The sequence below is a fragment of the Callorhinus ursinus genome, unplaced genomic scaffold (assembly GCF_003265705.2).
Source record: "Callorhinus ursinus isolate GAN/ISIS: 27379988/994484 unplaced genomic scaffold, GSC_fseal_2.0 scaffold27, whole genome shotgun sequence".
NCBI classification, from domain to species: domain Eukaryota; kingdom Metazoa; phylum Chordata; class Mammalia; order Carnivora; family Otariidae; genus Callorhinus; species Callorhinus ursinus.
The window spans coordinates 9,087,140-9,105,128 of record NW_027397089.1 but is presented as its reverse complement, the minus strand read 5'-3'; the positions used below and the strand labels follow the sequence as shown (position 1 = coordinate 9,105,128).

Below are 17,989 nucleotides of genomic sequence, written 5' to 3'. Positions count from 1 at the left end.
TGAGTAAAAATGACAAAAGATATTTGTTACCTAAGAGTAGGCCATTCCAGCAGTCTATGAAGCCAACTACCTCTAGATAATACAATATGTGAAATGATCCGTGGTTCCCACAGTCATGGGCTCCCTTCCTCATCACCTTCATGGTGAAGTAGGTATCCCAGTTGGATGCCTTGTTACGTGGATTTTCAGGCCTATGGTTGAGGCGCTCCACAAGCCCTTGATAGTGGTGCTGATGGAGGCTCTGCAGACAGGAAAGGCAAACATATACATGAAATTATGTATCTATCCCTGTGAAGGTGAATGGCTGGCCTTTTCAAGATAGAGAGGATCCATGTAGCCAACTTGCTACTAAGCGGCAGGTTGATTTCTCCAAGGAATGATACCATACTGGGAGTTCAGTGTTTGTTGCTGACAAGTTAGATATTCAAAGTCAGCAGTAGTTATTTGGCATTGGTAAGCAGGGTCTATGCCCTTGGGCTCATACATAGATTCTGTTTCTCCTACCATGTCCACTCTGTTCATGTGTCCCTCATAACTTCTCTGGGTGACTGATGACAAGACTGGCTATAAGGCCGAGTTGCTGGTCATTTGTTTCCTTGGCTTTGTTAAGGGCTTTTTCCATGGTAGATGCTTTCTAGTCAGTATCCACATGTATTACACAAGTTTCACAGTTCATGCTGTCATCTTTGTGTGTCTATTCACAGACCTCCTTGTCTCTGATCTTCCAGTTCTTTTCCTTTCAGTTTTCTAAACAGATAATCAAGTTATTGGCCATTGGCCAAGAATTTATACATACTCTCATCTTGGGTCACTTCTCCTTCCACCCAAGTGCATGACCAGTTATACTGCTCACAGCTCTACTATTGGGAAGATTTTCCTATCAGCTCTCTTTCCAAGTCTGGCACAGAGGTGCTCAAGCTTTAGTTTCATTAAAATAATCTGGAAGGCTTTTTGAAACACTGATTGCTGGGCTCAACACTGAGAGTTTCTGATTTGTAGATCTGGGATAAAAATCAAGACTGCACTTCTAACAAGTTTCTAAGTGATGCGGATATAACTGGTCTGGGGACTATACTTTGGAAATCATTGAATATGCATCCTTAACTTACTACAGTCTTTGAGGACTATTTTACCATTTAATGAACAATGTAAAAAAATCTCTAAAAGTTTATAATGGCCTTTTTTTTTTTTGCTCTCTTTACCTTGTATTTTACTTCTACCTATATTATAAACTTTACTACATGCTATTGTTTTTATCATTTGTTGCTTTAAATAGTCACTAGTCTAAAAAGCTTTAAAAGAATTAGCCCTTTACACTTATCCATATCTGGACCTCTTTGTTCTTTTTAAAAACAATTCCACATTTCCTTTTGGGATAATTTCCTTTCATGCTGAAGAACTTCTTTTAGCATTTTTTATATTGTAGCTATGCTGGTGAAAAATTCCCTCAGTTTTGGTTTGTTTGAAAGTGTCTTTATTTCACCTTCACTTCTGAAAGATATTTTTACTGGGTAAAGAATTCTGAGTTGGCAGTTTTCTCTTATGCTTTTCCAGCACTTAAAAGGTGTCATTTAATTGTCTTTTGGCTTTCACCAATCATATAATTGTTCCCTTGAAGATGTGTCATTTTTCTCTGGCTACTTTAAAAATTTCTTCTATCTTTAGTCTTAAGCTACTGTTCTTAGGAGTTTTTCTTTGTATTTATCCTATTTGGGATTCACTGAGCTTTTTGAATTTGTGGTGGTCTTTCATCAGCTTTGGGTAACTCATAGACAGTATCTTTTCAAATATTTGCTTTCCCTGTTCTTTTTCTCTTCTCCTTCCAGGACTCTAATCACACATATGTTAGACCATTTGACAGTATCTTTTTCTTTTTTAAAAATTCCTTTTCCTACCCATGCTTCAGTTTGAATAATTTATTTTGAGCTGTCTTGGGATTCACTGACTCATTCCATAAAATTATAATTTCCTATACTGTATAGTTCTAGCAAGTTCATTTGATACTTTGTAGAGATTCCATTTCTCTGCTTAAATTCTTCATATTTTTATCCATTTTTATCCATTTTATTCCATTTTTATCCATTTTATCCATTTATCCAATATTTATAAAAATATTATAAAAATTGATAAAAATATTTATAATATTTTGATGTCAGTTAATTCCAACCTTTTGAGACATCTATACATTTGCTTCTATTATTTTCTTGATTGCAAGTCACATTTTCCTGTTCCTCTGCATGTCTTTTTTTATTTTTAATTTTTTAAAATTTTATACTGGACATTGTATAAAGAGATCTTAGATACCGACAGAGAGAGATTTCTCTCCAGGTAGGGCACACTTTTTCCTAGATCAGGCAGCAAGGTTGAGGGGCTATTCACTTCAGTTCTGTCAGGAATTGAGTTGGGATAGGCATGAGTTACAGTTTTAGCTTGCTGTAGTTCCCATCTGATTTCAAATGTATTGAGAATGAGATCTGTTCTGTGTTTAATACAGCTGCTCCCTCTCTCTTTGGGATTTAATCATGTTGGGACTATGGAGATCTCTCTTTACCTTTTCAGCGTAGTGCCCCAGCTTCACAAACTGCCCATCATTTATCAAAAGCTTAGGTAAAGACTGATTGGTGGGGAGAACTGCTTATTCTTTTGGGGGGGTCCTCTAGACTCTAAGATATCACTCATGCTCATGTGGCTATTTTAGACTCTGTTAGATTCACTTTTCCCTCAGAAAAAGTGTTCCTCTTCTCATGGCAAACTCAATCATCTACCTATTCCAAGCTCAGCAAATGCTACCAGGGAGGAAATGACTCTTCCCTATCTGGAATTTAATTCCTTTAGACTTCTAAAGTTTTGTGGGGTTTTTTTTGTTTGTTTGTTTAGTTTTTCAATTTCCCCTACTTGTTATAGTGACAATTATCATCTGCTACAGGCTTTTACATTACAACCTAAAATAAAACTCATCTAAATTATTTGTAATCCCTATGAAAACCAGGCAAATGAGATATTTTATCTTTATTTTAAAGATTAAGATGAAGCTTAGAGCAGACCACTTGCCTAACATTATCCAATTTATGTGTAACAGAGTCAGAATTTCAGTGCAGGTTAAACTTTCCATGCCAACAGAACATGTGCCCAGCTCCTTTCCCCGGCCTGCCCCTCTTCTCTTCCCATTATTATTGCAGTACTGTAAGGTGACTCGGAAAAAAAAAATGTTCTGTGGTCAAATCAATCTAAGAAATGCTGTAGGCTATCCCCTTCTCTTTAAGATTCATGATATCTGGGAGCAAGATGGCGGAGGAGTAGGAGACCTAGATTTCGTCTGGTCTCAGGAATTCAGCTGAATAGGGATCAAACCATTCTGAACACCTACGAACTCAACAGGAGATCAAAGAGGAGAGTAGCAACAACTATCTGAACAGAGAAGCGACCACTTTCTGGAAGGTAGGACGTGCGGAGAAGTGAATCCGAGGCGATATTCGGGAGGATAGACGGCGGGGGAGGGGCCTCCGTCGGCCGCTTCTGGCAAGTGATAGAGCCACGGAGCACAAAATCGGAACTTTTAGAAGTCAGCTCCGCTGAGGGACGTCACTCCAGTGGCTAAGCGGGGGTGGAATCCTCCCGGGACAGTGTGGTCTCAGGACCCTTGGGGTCACAGAAAGACCGGGGGTGCCGGAGTGCGGCAGAGCTCCCAGGTATCGGAGTGGGGAAGCCGGCTGCAGAGACGGAGCCGAGGCGCGGGCTCTCAGCTTGGGGTTGCCATAAACTGTGATCCGCGGCCCAGTCGGACCACTGCTCCTGCAGCAGGGACCCAACAGGTGGCAGATCCGGGGAGACTCCCCTTCCTTCCCGGGGAGGAGCGGCGCGGGAACGCACCGCAGGGATCTGCTGGGTTTGGAGACTCCACACGGGGTCGGGTGCCAGAGATACAAACGCTCGGTCACAGGCCGGGTGAGCACGGAGAGCGGCTGGAGACCAGGGACAAGGGGGTGACTGCTTTTCTCTGGGGGCACACTGAGGAGCGGGGCCCCGATTTCTCGGCTCCTCCGGGTGGAGATTGGGAGGCCACCATTTTTGCCCTGGTCCTCCAAGGCTGTACGGAGAGCTTGCAGGGAACAAAAGCTCCTGAGATCAAACCCGAGCAGCTTGCTTAGCCCGGACCGACAAGGGCGGGGCAATTCAGCCTCCGGCAAAGACATTTGGAAACCACAGCAACAGGCCCCTCCCCCAGAAGATCAGCACGAACAGCCAGCAAGCCAAGACCAAGTTTACCGATCAAGGAGAACGGGAGAACTCCAGCGCTAGAGGAATACTGCACATAGAATTCGCTTTTTTTTACCATGATTCATTAGTTCATCAAAGTTAATTTTTGTTAACTCTTTTTTTTCTTTTTCTTTTTCCCTTTTTCAACCAACATCTTATCAATCTCTTTTTTAAAAAAAAAATTTTTTATTTTTCATTTTTAGAGTCATATTTTATCCCTTCATAGTAGTTACCCTTATTTTTGGCATATATATATAAATTGTTCTCTCTTTAAAATTTTGAGATACAGTTTCTTCTAACAGATCAAAATATACCCTAAATCACTAGTGTATGGTTCTGTTCTAGTCTCCTGCCTGATCACATTATCTCCCTTTTTTTCTTTTTTTTTTTTAAATCTTCTTTCTTTTTTCAAACAACTTCTTATCAAGTCCTTTTATAAAATCTTTTATAATTTTCATCTTTACAGTCATCTTCTATCCCTTCATTGTATCAACCCTTATTTTGTACATATATGTCTTTCTTCCTTTAAAATTTTAGGAGGCACTTTTTTTCTAACAGACTAAAATACGCCCAAAATTCTAGTGTGTGGCACTGATCTATACATTAGCCTGACCATATTTGATCACATTCTGCTTTTTTTGTATTGTTCTGTTTTTGTTTTTATCTTTTTTCTTTTTCTTTTTTTTTCTTTTTTTCCTCTTTCTTTTTTCTTTCTTTCCCTTTCTTTTCCCCTGGTTTCAGGTCTTTTCTGATTTGTATACAGTATATTTGCTGGGGACGTTGTAGCATTTTGTTCTCTCATTCATCTATTCTCCTCTGGACAAAATGACAAGACGAAAAAAATCACCTCAGCAAAAAGAACAAGAGGTAGTACCGTCAGCCAGGGACCTACTCAATACGGACATTAGTACAATGTCGGACATAGAGTTCAGAATCATGACCTTAAAGATACTAGCTGGGCTTGAAAAAAGGGTGGAAGTTATTAGAGAAACCCTTTCTGGAGAAATAAAAGAACTAAAATCTAACCAAGTCGAAATCAAAAAGGCTATTGATGAGGTGCAATCAAAAATGGGGGCACTAACTGCTAGGATAAATGAGGCAGAAGAGAGAATCAGTGATATAGAAGACCAAATGATGGAAAGTAAAGAGGCTGAGAAAAAGAGGGAGAAACAACTACAGGATCACGAGGGCAGAATTCAAGAGATAAGTGATTCAATAAGACGAAACAACATTAGAATAATTGGGATCCCAGAAGAAGAAGAAAGAGAGAGAGGGGCAGAAGGTATATTGGAGCAAATAATAGCAGAGAACTTCCCTAATGTGAGGAAGGAAACAGGCATCAAAATCCAGAAGGCACAGAGAACCCCTTTCAAAATCAATAAAAATAGGTCAACACCCCGACATCTAATAGTAAAACTTACGAGTCTCAGAGACAAAGAGAAAATCCTGAAAGCAGCTCGGGAGAAGAGATATGTAACCTACAATGGTAAAAATATTAGATTGGCAACAGACCTATCCACAGAGACCTGGCAGGCCAGAAAGGACTGAAGATATCTTCAGAGCACTAAACGAGAAAAATATGCAGCCAAGAATACTATATCCAGCTAGGCTGTCATTGAAAATAGAAGGAGAGATAAAAATCTTCCAGGACAAACAAAAACTAAAGGAATTTGCAAACACGAAACCAGCCCTCCAAGAAATATTGAAAGGGGTCCTCTAAGCAAAGAGGGAGCCTAAAAGCAGCAAAGATCAGAAAAGAACACAGACAATATACAGTAACAGTCACCTTACAGGCAATACAATGGCACTAAATTCATACCTTTCAATAGTTACCCTGAATGTAAATGGGCTCAATGCCCCAATCAAAAGACACAGGCTATCAGATGGGATTAAAAAACAAGACCCATCCATATGCTGTTTGCAGGAGACTCATTTTAGACCCAAAGACACCCCCAGATTGAAAGTGAGGGGGTGGAAAACCATTTACCATGCTAATGGACACCAAAAGAAAGCTGGGGTGGCAATCCTTATATCAGACAAACTAGATTTTAAAACAAAGACTGTAATAAGAGATGAAGAAGGACACTATATCCTACTTAAAGGGTCTATCCAACAAGAAGATCTATCAATTGTAAATATCTATGCCCCTAACATGGGAGCAGCCAATTATATAAGGCAATTAATAACAAAAGCAAAGAAACACATTGACAACAATACAATAATAGTGGGGGACTTTAACACCCCCCTGACTGAAATGGACAGATCATCTAAGCAAAAGATCAACAAGGAAATAAAGACTTTAAATGACACACTGGACGAAATGGACTTCACAGACATATTCAGAACATTCCATCCCAAAGCAATGGAATACACATTCTTCTCTAGTGCCCATGGAACATTCTCCAGAATTGATCACATCCTAGGTCACAAATCAGGTCTCAACCAGTACCAAAAGATTGGGATCATTCCCTGCATGTTTTCAGACCACAATGCCTTGAAACTAACTCAATCACAAGAGGAAAGTCGGAAGGAACTCAAATACATGGAGGCTAAAGAGCATCCTACTAAAGAATGAATGGGTCAACCAGGAAATTAAAGAAGAATTAAAAAAATTCATGGAAACCAATGAAAATGAAAACACAACTGTTCAAAATCTTTGGGATGCAGCAAAGGCAGTCCTGAGAGGAAAGTATATAGCAATACAAGCCTTTCTCAAGAAACAAGAAAGGTCTCAAATACACAATCTAACCCTACACCTAAAGGAGCTGGGGAAAGAACAGCAAATAAAGCCTAAACCCAGCAGGAGAAGAGAAATAATAAAGATCAGAGCAGAAATCAATGAAATAGAAACCAAAAGAACAGTAGAACAGATCAATGAAACTAGGAGCTGGTTCTTTGAAAGAATTAACAAGATTGATAAACCCCTGGCCAGACTGATCAAAAAGAAAAGAGAAATGACCCAAATCAACAAAATCATGAATGAAAGAGGAGAGATCACAACCAACACCAAAGAAATACAAACAATTATAAGAACATATTATGAGCAACTCTATGCCAGCAAATTAGATAACCTGGAAGAAATGGGTGCATTCCTAGAGATGTATCAACTACCAAAACTGAACCAGGAAGAAATAGAAAACTTGAACAGACCTATAACCACTAAGGAAATTGAAGCAGTCATCCAAAATCTCCCAAGAAACAAAAGCCCAGGGCCAGATGGCTTCCCAGGGGAATTCTATCAGACATTTCAAGAAGAATTAATACCTATTCTCCTGAAACTGTTCCAAAAAATAGAAATGGAAGGAAAACTTCCAAATTCATTTTATGAGGCCACCATTACCTTGATCCCCAAACCAGACAAAGATCCCATCAAAAAGGAGAATTATAGACCAATATCCTTGATGAACATGGATGCAAAAACTCTCACCAAAATACTAGCCAATAGGATCCAACAGTACATTAAAAGGATTATTCACCACGACCAAGTGGGGTTTATCCCTGGGCTGCAAGGCTGGTTCAACATCCGCAAATCAATCAACGTGATACAATACATTAACAAAAGAAAGAACAAGAATCATATGATCCTCTCAATAGATGCAGAAAAAGCATTTGACAAAGTACAGCATCCTTTCTTGATCAAAACTCTTCAGAGTATAGGGATAGAGGGTACATACCTCAATATCATAAAAGTCATCTACGAAAAACCTACAGCGAATATCATTCTCAATGGGGAAAAGCTGAGAGCTTTTCCCCTAAGGTCAGGAATGCGTCAGGGATGTCCACTCTCACCACTGCTATTCAACATAGTATTAGAAGTCCTAGCCACAGCAATCAGACAACAAAAAGAAATCAAAGGCATCCAAATCGGCAAAGAGGAAGTCAAACTCTCACTCTTTGCAGATGATATGATACTTTATCTGGAAAACCCAAAAGACTCCACCCCAAAACTGCTAGAACTCATACAGGAATTCAGTAAAGTAGCAGGATATAAAATCAACTCACAGAAATCAGTGGCATTCCTATACACCAACAACAAGACAGAAGAGAGACAAATCAAGGAGTCGATCCCATTCACAACTGCACCCAAAACCATAAGATACCTAGGAATAAATTTAACCAAAGAGGCAAAGGATCTGTACTCAGAAAACTATAAAATACTCAGGAAAGAAATTGAAGAAGACACAAAGAAATGGAAAAACGTTCCATGCTCATGGATTGGGAGAACCAACATTGTGAAGATGTCAATGCTACCTAGAGCCATCTACACATTCAATGCAATCCCCATCAAAATACCATCCACTTTTTTCAAAGAAATGGAACAAATAATCCTAAAATTTGTACGGAACCAGAAGAGACCCCAAATAGCCAGAGGAATCTTGAAAAAGAAAAGCAAAGCTGGCGGCATCACAATTCCGGACTTCCAGCTCTATTACAAAGCTGTCATCATCAAGACAGTATGATACTGGCACAAAAACAGACACATAGATCAATGGAACAGAATCGAGAGCCCAGAAATGGACCCTCAACTCTATGGTCAACTCATCTTTGACAAAGCAGGAAAGAATGTCCAATGGCAAAAAGACAGTCTCTTCAACAAATGGTGTTGGGAAAATTGGACAGCCACATGCAGAAGAATGAAACTGGACCATTTCCTTACACCACACACAAAAATAGACTCCAAATGGTTGAAAGACCTAAACGTGAGACAGGAGTCTATCCAAATCCTAAAGGAGAACACAGGTAGCAACCTCTTCGACCTCAGCCGCAGCAACTTCTTCCTAGAAACATCGCCAAAGGCAAGGGAAGCCAGGGCAAAAATGAACTATTGGGATTTCATCAAGATAAAAAGCTTTTGCACAGCAAAAGAAACAGTCCACAAAACCAAAAGACAACCGACAGAATGGGAGAAGATATTTGCAAATGACATATCAGATAAAGGGCTAGTATCCAAAATCTATAAAGAACTTATCAAACTCAACACCCAAAGAACAAATAATCCAATCAAGAAATGGGCAGAAGACATGAACAGACATTTTTCCAAAGAAGACATCCAAATGGCCAACAGGCACATGAAAAAGTGCTCAACATCGCTCGGCATGAGGGAAATCCAAATCAAAACCTCAATGAGATACCACCTCACACCCGTCAGAATGGCTAAAATTAACAAGTCAGGGAACGACAGATGTTGGCGGGGATGTGGAGAAAGGGGAACCCTCCTACACTGTTGGTGGGAATGCAAGCTGGTGCAACCCCTCTGGAAAACAGTATGGAGGTTCCTCAAACAGTTGAAATTAGAGCTACCATTCGATCCAGCAATTGCACTACTGGGGTATTTACCCCAAAGATACAAATGTAGGGACCCGAAGGGGTACGTGCACCCCAATGTTTATAGCAGCAATGTCTACGATAGCCAAACTGTGGAAAGAGCCAAGATGTCCATCGACAGATGAATGGATAAAGAAGAGGTGGTATATATACACAATGGAATATTATGCAGCCATCAAAAGGAATGAGATCTTGCCATTTGCAACGACATGGATGGAACTGGAGGGTGTTATGCTGAGTGAAATAAGTCAATCAGAGAAAGACATGTATCATATGACCTCACTGATATGAGGAATTCTTAATCTCAGGAACAAACTGAGGGTTGCTGGAGGGGGGGGGGGGGGGGGGGGGGGGGGTGGCTGGGTGATAGACATTGGGGAAAATATGTGCTACGGTGAGCGCTGTGAATTGTGTAAGACTGTTGAATCACAGATCTGAAACAAATAACGCAACATATTTTAAGAAAAAAGAAAAAGAAGAAGATAGCAGAAGAGGAAGAATGAAGGGGAGTAAGTCAGAGGGGGAGACGAACCAGGAGAGATGATGGACTCTGAAAAACAAACTGAGGTTTCTAGAGGGGAGGAGGGTAGGGGGATGGGTTAGCCTGGTGATGGGTATTAAAGAGGGCACATTCTGTATGGAGCACTGGGTGTTATGAACAAACAATGAATCATGGAACACTACACCAAAACAAATTATGTAATATATGGTGATTAACATAACAATAAAAAAATTAAAAAAAAACCTGTAAGATTCATGATATCCAACAGCATGTTAAAAGTCCTATAGTAAAGAACTTGTTTAATACGATGTTTTCGAAACTTATTTGACCTCAGCACTTTTTCCCACCTCAGCAAATCATATCTATCAACACTCCACAGAACTAGACTTACGTGAAGTACGTTTTGCACAAAATAGCCCTACATTAGTCTGCCTCTCAGATTCTGCTGGTTATGTCATCCTAAAAGGTCATTTATGCATTATTTTATAACACTTCACCAAAGCATTTGACAGAAGACTACAGTGTTAAATTTTATTAATTTTATTATCCCCTATAGAGGAAACAAATATTTAACTGAATATTTGGAATACATCTACTTTAAGTCATGCCTTTTTAAAAAGGAAAATGGTAAATATGAGGGAATAAACAGAGTTAGAATAATAAAATATATTGTTTTATTTAGAATATATTCTTACCTGAATTATGAAGCAAGTTGCTGTACCCACACCAATAATGAGTCATTTTGCAGCATATAAAAATGCTACTTTAGAAGTATTTTATATCAAGAGGATAAGGAAGTTCAGCAACTGAGAAACTTATAGCTGTCTAGACAGAGGTCATAAAAACAGAAGTATTTTCTCCATAAGGTAGATTTATGGAATATCACTATCTTGCCTTATCATATTTTCCTGTGGATTTAACAATAAAGGTTAAAGTAAAACCTATAAAATACATTTGTTACAGGAAATGCTTTAGAGTGTGTTAATTTGATTAAGACTTACAATATAAAATTACTTATGAACTAAAAATCAAATTGGCCTCTACTGGATCTTCTGGAATATCTACCAAATTCCAGAGGAAATGAATGTCCCTATTTTTTTGAGATAGGAGTCCTCTGTGTGGTTTGAAAGCATCACGACCATGATCTGTTAAGTGGGAAAGTTTAGTGTGTTAGACTCAAATGTACCAGTAGTCACTATGTCCCAGGGCAGGGAGGGTATGCTCCTGATCCTGAATACCACATGTTTACTGAGAAACATGTGACTACTCTTGACCAAAAATAACACTTCATTTCTGTCCCAATATTATGTGAATAAATGCTGAATAGTTGTTCCTCTTATAGGGAATACAAAAAATACAATGTTTACCTCAGAAAAATATAGTGACCCCTCACATACTCATAATCTCAGTTTAATCAATTATTAACTCTTGACCAGTTTTATCTATACCTCTTCCCACTTCCCACTTCGTCTCCTCTCCCAAGCTGGATTATTTTAAGGCAAATCCTGGATATCTTATTTCAGGATGACTTTCTAAGGACTTTTTTCTCGCACCTTGCTTTTTTTCTTAATAAATATTTTATTTTGGAAGCATTTTAGGTTTACACAAAATCTGCAAAGGTAGTGCAGAGTTTCTGTATACTCTATACCCAGTTTCCTGTATTGGTAACATTTTACATTAGTAGGGTATATTTGCCACAATTACTGAACAAATACTGATACATTTTTATTAACTAAAATGGTTTATTCAGATTTCCCTAGTTTTTGCCTTATGCCTATTTTCTGTTCTAGGATCCTACTCAGAATATTAAATTTAGTTACCATGTCTCCTTACACTCTTCTCTACTGTGACACTTTCTCAAACACTCCCTGTTTTTTGATGGTCTTGACAGTTTTGAAGAATACTGGTCAGATGTTTTGTAGAATATTTCTTAATTGGTACTTCCAATTACTTCATCAGGAGCTACAGAGGTAAAATGTCATTCTTATATCATATCAACATGTACTGTCAACATGACTTATCACCATTGTTAAACTTGATCACCTGGCCAAGGTAGTGTTGTCAGGTTTCTTCACTGTGAAGTTACTCTTTCCCCCCATTATCCATTCTCTTTGAAAGGAGTATGTCATGTGCAGCCCCCATTTAATGAGGTGAGAATTATGCTCCACCTTCTTGAAGGGTAATATCTACATAAATTATTTGAAATTCTTCTGTGAGGAGATTTGTCTATTCTCTCCCATTTATTTATTCAATCATTTATTTATATCAGTATGTAATCATGGATATTTGTATATTGAGTTACAATCCAATACTAACTTATTTATTCTGTTGCTCAAATTGTTGCAGCTTTAGCCATTGGGAGTTCTTTCAGTTGATATTTGTGTCCCTTTGACATACTGCCATCATTTTGGGGCTTTTTGTTTGTTTAAGAACTTCCTTACCATGATTCAAGCCTGTCTGATATATTTCCTACCCCAGTCCTAGAATCAGTCATTTCTGGTTTTATTTATTTATTTATTATTGGAGAACGTACTAGAAACTAAGATCTAGGCTCTATTTGTGTTTGTCACGTCTGGGGTGTCATTGCTTCAAGGTTCTCTCAGCTGACAGAACAAGGAAATGTATGTGTATATCTATAAGTATTTCTATATATAACCATTTGTATATTAAGCTAAAATGAATTCATACTGATATCTCAAACTCAAATTCATTACCACATAGATCATTCTAGTCTTTTCCCCTTTGCAACCTCCCCTCCAACAGAATCCTGGCTCCCACCATCTGCCACCCATTTACACAATAATTTAATTCCAGTATATGCATATAGTGGTTTCCAAATTGTTAAGCCAGACTCCATGGGAAATAACTTTATCAATTAAAATATAGTTCTATGTGCAATTTCTTTTGTTTCTAGTCTTATAGACGCCACTCATTTCTGATGTTATTTAGGTCAGCACCTCATTCTTCTACCCATCTAAGAATTTTTAAAATTCAAAATAGCACAAAAACTATAATAACAAACTAAAACAACCCATAAAACCATTCTCATCCCCCTAAAATTAATAATTCCTAAATATCATCAAATATTTAGTCAGAGTTCACATTTTCTTCTATTATCCAATAAATGTTTTATTTTATTGCTGCCTTGTCTGAGTCACAATATAGATAAGTCTCACCCATTGAATTTGGCTGATATAACTCTTAAGTTTCATTTGATCTATAGGTTTTCTGCTCTCACTTTTTAAAAAAAGATTTTATTTATTTATTTGAGAGGAAGAGGGAAAGGAGCATGAGCAGGGGGAGGGGCAGAGGGAGAAGCAGACTCCTCAGTGGGCAGGGAGCCCTATGCTCAATCCCAGGCCCCTGGGATCATGAGCTGAGCTGAAGGCAGAGGATTAACCGACTGGGTCACCCAGGCACCCCTCTGCTCTCATTTTTCTGTTGCCATTTATTTTTTGGAAAAAAAAAAAAGGTTTAGTTGTTCTACAGAATTTTCCATATTCTGATTTTGCTAATACTTAATATCTTACTTTCTCTGTATTTCCTATGACTCAATATTCCTGTTATTTGGATTTCTTGTAGTCTTTTATTTAGATCTAGAAGCTTGAGAAGATTGATGGGAGGAGGATGTTAATATTTCATAGGCAGTGTTGAGTATGTAGGCACATAATATTTACATATCTTTCTTTTTGTGACGCTAAGACTGATCAATGTGTTAAGATATTGTCAACTCAATTATCTACTATAAAGTTCACCATCAGCATTTTACCTAATCATTTTAGTGATCATTGATGATTATTGCTTACATTCATTTTCTATCAGGGCTTAGAAAATAGTGATATTCTAATTGAGTCACTTTTTTGCATTTATGCTTTTTATGCATTTAATGGTTGAACCTTATTCAACCATTGGTTTTGATGAAACACAGTTTATACAGGAATGCCTGATTCTTTCTCTTTATTGTTTTAGTTTCCAGCATAATAAATTGACCCTCTAGCAACCCTTCAATGTGACCAATAAGGTTAAATTTTTTTTAGTATTATAAATTCATGATTTTTCATATAATTTTATATGTTTCCATCTATTGTTATTATGAAAATTAATTTTGATCCTCGAATTTCCTCTTTATTGACCCATGGGAGACTCTTCAATTGGCTGTGTCTTTTTGACTTGAATCTGATGTTGATAGTTTCTTTGCTTTGATTCCAGCCTCTGGAATAAGCCATTTTTCAGAGATTCCTGGTTCCTTTTAGTAGGAAATAGTACTTAGAGATCTGGGCTCTAGGATGATACATTGCCTATATTGATCATTATTTTTAGGTCTTTTCAGTGGGTATAGCTGGAGATGTATACTCTCAAAAGAAAAAAATACATCATGAGTTTATACTGATGTTTCCAATTTGAATTTAGCATTACATGGTTTTTACTCAGCTTCCTTTATTTTATAATTATATTTCTTATGCTAAAATCCTTGATTCCAAGTGAAAATAATGTAATTTATTATTTGGAAGGAGACAGACCCAAAAGAAAACATACTCTGTGATTTCATTTATGCAAAGTTCAAAAAACAGGGTATAGTACCTTGTAGTATTCAGAAATTAATGCTTAGGAGGAGACACTATAGAGAAAAACAAAGATGTGATTATCATAGAGTCAAGATGGTGGCTAATTTTAGAAGAAGAGGGGGGTTGGGCTTGGGGAGAAGCACTTGAAGAGCTTTTGGCTTGCAGGCAATGTTTTCTTCTTGACTTGGGTAGTGATTACAGGAGTGTCCATTTTAAAATAGTTCTTAAATTGATCATATATGCTTTATGATTTTTTCTGTTATATTTTCCCTCTCCCCCTTTTTTAAAGTGACAACACAAAACAAAAAATAAAACAAAACAAAATGGACAGATAGACAAAATCATGTCTCCTGATTTCTTCTGAGAAGTCACAGCTATATGTAATCTGTGTCTGCCTCTGAGAGGGAGAACCACCCCGGGTCCATAGCAGAATTGAATTGAAAAGTGGTAACAGTAATCATTGAAGACAAAGCACCCACTGCAGCCTAGGAATCATAATCTATTCATTTAGTCAATCATCAGTAAATGTTCATTGGGTTCTTCCTATGTGGTAGACACTGGTGTAGGCACTGGCAGTAATTAGATGAATAAAATAGGTTGTTTGCTCTGAGAAGGGGCTAGGGCCCGTAATATTATCTAAATAAATCAGTACAATAAAATGTGGATTCTATGACAAATGCCTTTATAGCATACAGTGGGGGAAATGGGTAAGGATTCTGGTGAAGGTAACAAGCACTCTATTTTTTTTTTAAACCAGATAGAAGTATTATACAGGAAATGATGAATTCATAAAATCTTTGCAAGTTAAAGGGCTCAAGATATCTTCATAGAAGGGCTATTGATATTTAAAACCTGTTTCCTATGGGGCACCTGGCTGTCTTAGTTGGAAGAACACATGACTCTTGATTTCACGGTCATGAGTTTGAACCCTATGTTGGGTGTAGAGATTACTTAAAAATAAAAAATAAACTTAAAAAAATAAAAACTGTTTCCTACTACTCGTTGAACCGTAAAAGAGTGAAAGCAGTTAGGATCTGAAGTTTCAGAAAACGGGAAACTTTGTTTACATGTCCATCTCAGTATAGTACAAAAGGCTCTGGGTGGAGGAAGGCACATCTGATATATTCAGTTTATAAGTGCCAAGAGGGAACTAAAATTTATTCATTCTCCACAAGAAAAATCTGGTGCTAGAATCTGCATTAGTTATCTCAGGTGAGAATGATGGCTTTTAAGAGTGACATTTAGAGTTACTGCATTGCTCTAACAGTATCACTTGAGAGCTAGATTTGAGCGCTGGGAAGCACTGAGTAATGATATACCCCCTCTTTCTAGGAAGACTAAGTATTTTTCCTGATGTGTCACTTAACTAGTGAGTAATAAGGCTGGAGAAAGACTATAGGTCTCTGGACTATGGATTTAGTGTCTTTTCTGCCAGAGCCTGGTGCCACCCTGCTTTTTTGTGCCCTTCAGCATTAGGTCAACAGACACCATAACATTTTATTTGGCAACTTAGAGAGATAGGGGAAATGCTTATCTAAGAGAGAGGGAAGCTTTCTTTGCTAACAACCAGCTTTGCCTCATAGAGAGAAGAGGTGGTCCATGCCCCTTGGTAAGAAGACAGTTTCTGTCCCTGGGGGTCCCTGGGCAGCTCCTTGCTGATTCAGTCCCATGTGATGAATGGGGCAGTGAAGCACTTATTTAGCCGTTTTTTTTTTTTTTTTTTTTTTTTAATCTGGCCAAGAAAAAATGATGACTGAAGTAAAAGAACTGCATGTCTGGCCTTTATAAAATAAAAGTGTTCCAGATTTTGTCTTAGCACTTCATCTTATTTCCATCCCTTTTTATGCCAGACCCGGGACCTGGAGCTGAAAGACTGATTTTTCATCTCCCAGACTCCATTTCCAGCAGAGTTTTGGACTCAATTTAAGTAATGATAGCGAGATGCATTCTTGTGAGATTTAGAAGGTAAAGGAGGGTTCTCCAGGCATCAATGGCAGGTGTGTGAACTTCAGCAGTTCTAAAAACATGGGTTTTTATAGTTAATACACTTCCCTGCCAGTTACCCTCCTCAGGGCTGCAGGCAGCTCTGACTTTCAACAGTGGTTTCCTGCTATTTCTGGGCAGCAATATGAGCTTCCTGATTCTCTGGACCAAAACTCTAGCTAAATACTAAAAGCTTGTGGTCCCTCACTCCCTGTAATTTTTGCTCCTAGCTTTTTCAGTCGTTTTGAAAACATCTGAGTCTACATACTAATCCTTTTTGCTTGAAATACATAGAATAGATTCTGTTTTACTGACTGAACTCTGATTTAAAAAGTTGTAACCTTATGATCCAGTAATTGCACTACTAGGTTTTTATTCAAAGAATACAAAAACACTAATTCAAAGGCATACATGAACCCTGATATTTATAGCAGTATTATCAATGAGCTCCAAGCTATGGAAACAGCCTAAGTGTCCATTGACTGCTGAATGGATAAAGAAGATGTGGTATCTATATACAATGGAGTATTACTCAGCCATAAAAAAGAATGAAATCTTGCCATTTGCAATGACATGGATGGAACTAGAGGGTATTATGCTAAGCAAAATAAGTCAGTCAGAGAAAGACAAATACCGTATAATTTCACTCATATGTGGAATTTAAGAAACAAAACAAATGAGCAAAGGGGAAAAAGAGAGAGAGGCAAACCAAGAAATAGACTCTTAACTATAGAGAACAAATTGTTGGTTACCAGAAGAGAGGTGGGTAGGGTGATGGGTTAAAAGATGGGGATTAAGGAGTGCACTTGCTGTGATGAGCACTGGGTGATGTATAGAAGTGTTGAATCACTATATTGTACACCTGAAACTAATATAACACTGTATGTTAACCAACTAGAATGAAAATAAAAACATAAAAATGTTGTAATTAGAGTGTCTATGTCTGAAGTTCAAATGGTAGGACCAGTATATGTCTCTGACAGCAAAGACAATGGGAAGATACAAACTAAGTTGTTTAACAGGAAAAAAAGAATCATGTTTTTATTTAAAAATGAAAAAAAGAACAGAAAAGTCATAACTACCAACATTTTGCTTTGTCTTTTTTGAACCTTAAAGTAAGGCTAAGTCTACCTCAATCTTCCTCACTTCCCCCCACCCCACACTGCTGACATCATCTCCCATTCCCTTCATCCTTTCTCAGAGCAACCACTATATTGGACTTGTTTATATGCTTCCAATTGATATTTTAAATATAAATATGTAGAAATATTTTATGCATTTAAAAAATAGCATCATATGTACATATTCTCCATCTTGTATATTTTCCTCAAAATCAATTGTTTAATATACATAAATC

The 17,989-nt window shown here is 37.8% G+C and overlaps 1 protein-coding gene across 1 annotated transcript in view; it reads right to left on the bottom strand.

Moving 5' to 3' along the window:
- Positions 1–12,029: 12,029 nt before the first annotated feature.
- Positions 12,030–17,989, bottom strand: part of LMNTD1 (lamin tail domain containing 1) — a 490,983-nt gene continuing 485,023 nt past the window's right edge. Inside the window, exon 11 of the transcript XR_012373963.1 lies at positions 12,030–12,046. The gene's annotated coding sequence lies outside the window, so the exon portion shown is untranslated. The remainder of the gene's footprint in view (positions 12,047–17,989) is intronic.